At 43.7% G+C, this 5061-nt stretch overlaps 1 pseudogene; it reads left to right on the top strand.

The window, feature by feature from the left end:
• The first annotated feature begins 3457 nt into the window (after positions 1-3457).
• Positions 3458-3574, top strand: LOC126253778 (5S ribosomal RNA; annotated as a pseudogene).
• The last annotated feature ends 1487 nt before the right edge of the window (positions 3575-5061 follow it).

The raw sequence follows: 5061 nt of genomic DNA, 5'->3' as shown, positions 1-5061 counted from the left end.
GCGCCGTTTTGTGACAGGAGCTAGATATGAAGTAGAGCGAAAGAAAAGGAAAGAAGCAGAGGAAAGGGGGAAAGAAGAGCAAGAAGATAGGAGTGAGTTGAGGAGTAGTCCCGTGCGATCTACCTCTCCCTGGTACGACTGCTAGATAGAACCTCTATTCTTATCTCTGGTCAGCCAAGGCAACGAAAATGTAAAGAGTATATTTTGCGTTTGTTGTTTTGTTTGACACATATTAGTATTGATGGGCAATGAAATAATGAAAAACAAATCGCGCAACTGTCGCAAGCAATGCGACATTCGACTGTGTTTTACCCATATTTTTAATTGTTTGATACGAAAAATAATTACTGAAATGTGTGACCTTCGCGCAGTTATATTTATTGCGGGATCACTGTCTCGTAGAATTTTTGAAATAACTTATATTCGCGACTGACTGTAAATTTATTACATTACTGAGTACGGTGGTCGTTACTGACATCTGCAGAAAGGACTTTTGTTTCACGATTTTTTATTGTATCCGTTACAAATGATGGCGTATTTGAAAAAGGCTGACACGAGCCATAGAGACTTACGCCATTTTTATTATCTTTACTAATGTCGACAAATGCTGTATTTCAGCACCTGTAACCACTTGAAAAAGACAAGATTGAAACTGAAATAGTGTACATTGTATAAATGTAGAGTCAATGAGAAAATCTAGTGTACCTTTTCTTCATTTTAAAGTAGTATTGATTTGAATAAACTAATGAACAGGCTCAACAGCGATAAAGATTAAACAAAAGATATGGAATGTCAAGGAAGCGTGGCGGCGAGGGGAGGGGCGGCACTAAACGGAAGTGCAGTTTGGGCGCCAGGTAATCCAGCTGGATGAATGAATGAGACAGTCTTTGTGCGCGGGGATGTTTTCTGTCCGTAATAAAAGGAAATCGATTTCGATCTTGTCGGCGACAACATCACGAGCTCTGAAAGCCTTTCTCGATTATCGGAACCCATGAGAAACTAAAATATGGGTGATCGGGTGGGGATTTGAGACGGAGACGCCATCCTTTCGAATGCGAGTCCGCGGCCTTAACCATAGTGCCAGATCAATTTGTGGTACCTTTTCAAGGCGACAAACAAATCAGCACGTCTATCTAGGTTGAATTGAAACTGTACTCACCTACAGAAAGAACTGCTGTGATACTTGCGAATTTGTGCACGGTGTTACAGTAGGTGGTTATTTCTCCATACAAGATGACAGCGTTCGATTACACAGGGCGCTACTCACCTGAATATCTTTAATAGCCAGCGGTTCCGCTTAAGAAGTGGTCAGCTAGACATTCCGACCTGAATCCAACAGAGCTTTTTTGGAATGTTCCCATGACTCGTTTTGTAAACTGCAGGCCTCCTTTCCAAAGCTTAAAACGCGCAAGGAAATACAAAGTGAAAGTAGTTGTATTTCAACAGTAGAGCTGAGGACGTTGTTAAACGGAAACTAAATACTACTGCAAGGACCTTGTTCTTGCAATATTTTTTGTGTGCGGCGAAATCATGTACTCCTGTCCGTTGACGTGAATAACATGCACCAAGCGCAGAAGAAAATTTTGGAAATTTGTGGTAAGGTCTTATGGGACCAAACTGCAGAGGTCATCGGTCCCTAAGAATGCACACTACTTAATCTAACTTAAACTAACTTACACTGTGGACAACACACGCACATCCATGCCTGAGGGAGGACTCGAACCTCCGACGGGGGCAGCCGCACGGACCGTGACAAGGCGCCCTAGAACGCGCGGCTACCCCGCGCGGTGAGCGCAGAAGAAATGTATAAATGATGTAGCAAGCAGCTTTGCACCGAATAAGCACGTTTTTATCTCACACGATGCTTCATGAGCAGTACTGACACCCAATGTCAGCGCGAAGCTTAGGACAAATAAATGAAGTCTGTTTACCTTTAACTCATACAGGATGGCCAATTTTTCGGTGTTTTGCGTCAGCAATAATAACGATTACCAATAAGTTGCCCAATTATGTACGTGTGTCATTGGATTTTCCTTTTTTTCCCCGCGTATCAAATTCGTACTCTTTCAGGCAGTGGGTGTTGGCAGAAATGCGAGTGTCTTCGACTACCGTTGTAGGCAAATTCCTAGTGAAAGTCGTTTGCCACAGCCTTCGTCTGACATGTTGTGAAGTATCAAGTGCAAGATTCTTTGAAAGAATTGTCAGCAAACGTAGCGCATTAACGAAGGAAGCAACTTAACTAAACACTCATTCGACCAATACTTCCATACTGCTCGTTAGTCCGGGATCCGTACCAGATAGGATTTATAGCGAAAATAAAGGTCCAAAAAAGAGCAGCACATTTCCTTACAGGTTGATTGAGTAAGCACGAAAGCGTCACAACTAACATCGGTGGCAGACGCTACAAGAGACGCGTTCTGCATTCCCATTGGTCCGTTGTTGAACGTTGAGAGAGCGTACGTTCCTAGAAGAGTCAGCCCACAGACTGCTTCCTCTTACGTATGTCTCGCGAAATGATCGTGAAGATAAAATCAGAGAGACTCCAGCCCACAAAGAGGCTTACCAGCAATAGTCCTTTCCGCTAACCATTTGTGACTGAAACAGGGAGAGGGCGAAGTGACACTACTACACAAAGCATCGTCTACCACACACTATAATGTGGCTCGCGAAGTGTAGCTGCACACTGTTCTACGGATTGAAAAGAAGGGAGATGTTGAGATGTGGTACAGGTCCAAATCCAACGCCTCTCTAGTAGCACTAAGGGGACTACCATGTTCACCGTGCCCAGTCGCAACGACGTCAAATGCCGTTAGTTCATGAAACACCTCGGAGGGGTTCACGACATAGATGCATGGTTTCGTTATTATAGGCTTCGCTTCCACTACCTTCTCCTCTATTTTTCGATTAGAATTTTATTGGTGGGTCCGTATCTGATAGTTTGTTTCGGAAACAAATGTTCAACAGGTACATTGTTTTTATTTACTTGTCTTTCTAGCAGCCTCACTTTCAAGCAATCAAACCTGCCATTAGCCGAGCCGTCGGGCTGATTTCTGGCAACATCACTGTTCATAGCCAAACTGAAGTTGCACTGGAATTTGATACGCATCGACCAGAGCGTATGCTTCTGGTTATGATATCGGAATGACGGCTTGGCTGATAGCAGAGTTGATTCATAAACTAGCAGCAAAGAACGGAAGATACAAAAATAAAATAAGAACAGTGAAGCTGCGGATGTTTACTTCATAAAGAAAATAACTTGACTTCACCTCCTGTCCTCCACTTGCTGTCCAAATAATGATGACGTACGGTCAGAAAATTGCTCGTCGACCGCCGTCGCACTAGTAGCCTTAGATACAGAGGGAGTTGTGTTTTAATTGTTATGACCATAGTGGCTAAGTGTTGGCTCCGTGACCTACGATTAAATTATCTAATTTTTTCTATCTACTTATTGTCGAGCGTCAACGGCCTTGCAGTAGTGGTAACACCGGTTCCCGTCAGATCATCGAAGTTAAGCGCTGTCGGGCTGGGCTAGCAGATGGATGGGTGACCATCGGTCTGCCGAGCGCTGTTGGCAAGTGGGACGCACTCAGCCCTTGTGAAGCAAACGAAGGAGCTACTTGATCGAGAAGTAGTGGGTCCGGTCTCGTAAACAGACATACGGCCGGGAGAACGGTGTGCTGACCACACGCCCCTCCATATCAGCATCCAGTGACGCCTGGGGTCTGAGGATGACAGACCTTCATGGCCTGCTCGGGCAGAGCCTTTTTTTACTTATTAGCGAGCATATTTTGTTCGTCATCAGATCTTTTTGTTGCACGCAATATAATATAATGGCTCTGCCGGGAAATAAGTGACTACGGAGGATGGAAATCAGAAATGTTAGATAATCAGTACAACGTACTAACTTATGTAAAACATCGCCATGAGTCAAACATAGATAATTCCACAATCCATCGGATGCAGCCCAACAACAACCACAACTCTGGTCGTCCCTTCTTCAGTTACTTCCTTCCGCCGCCCCGCCAACTTCACCTCATTTTGTCACAACAAATGACTGCCTTAAGGTTAACTGAAATGAAATGTTCCAACATACGGCGTTATTGATAAGGAGATGACGAGTGGGGCTGTTTGACCGCTTGGTGCAAGTCTTTCTATTTGACGCCACATCGGCGACTTGCTTGTCGATGAAGATGAGATGAAATGATTGGGGCGACACAAACACCAAGTCTCCGGAAAGAAAATCTCCGACCCGGTCGGGAATCGAACCTGGGATCATGCCATCTGCACCACCGGCTGTGGACAAGGTTACACTATAGTCCCTACAGAATCAAAACGTTAATTTTAAATTACAAAATTCTTAAGGCTTTCGTGACCACTTGTTGACAAATTACGTATTGCAGGGTGACGATCCTTCTAGAAAACCTGGAATTTTCACGGAATTATATTTTAATTGGAAGAAAGGGACATATCGGGGAATTTCATAAAAATCTGGGAATTCTGATGTTTTTAACATAGCATTGAAATTGAAATCTTATTGATCTTTACAAATCACAAATTTTAAAATACTCAGTATTTCAAATTATGTTAATTATATGAATATTATACCATATAAACTACCGGTTTTTAAAAACTGCGGTTAGACTACTACTTACGGCTGGTATACAGCGCAGTTAAGAGGAAAGAAAGGTTATTGTGGTATGCTGCCCCCCCCCCCCCTTCTCCCGTTCATCATTAATTTATCAGGAACTTCTTGACACCACTTACCTCTTCACATTCGGGATTCCCACCGAATTTTGTTTTCCATGTTTGAGCAGCCACCCTGCTTCGGCTTTTGTCTCAGGTTCTTCGGCCGACGTTTGTTTGATGAATTCCATGACGATTCCCCAGCACGGGTAGCTGGCATTGTCAAAGCTTCAACCTCCATTGCCGGTGGTGGACTGGACAACGCCTGCCGCTCGTGGTGGCGCAACGTCATAAAAATTGTCAAACGTCGGCTGAAGAGCCTAGAGAGACCACAAGGTAATTTTATATTACTTCACTAACTTTTGCTTATATATGAAC

Source organism: Schistocerca nitens, chromosome 4, assembly GCF_023898315.1.
Source record: "Schistocerca nitens isolate TAMUIC-IGC-003100 chromosome 4, iqSchNite1.1, whole genome shotgun sequence".
NCBI lineage: Eukaryota > Metazoa > Arthropoda > Insecta > Orthoptera > Acrididae > Schistocerca > Schistocerca nitens.
This window is presented reverse-complemented; position numbering and strand designations above follow the sequence as displayed.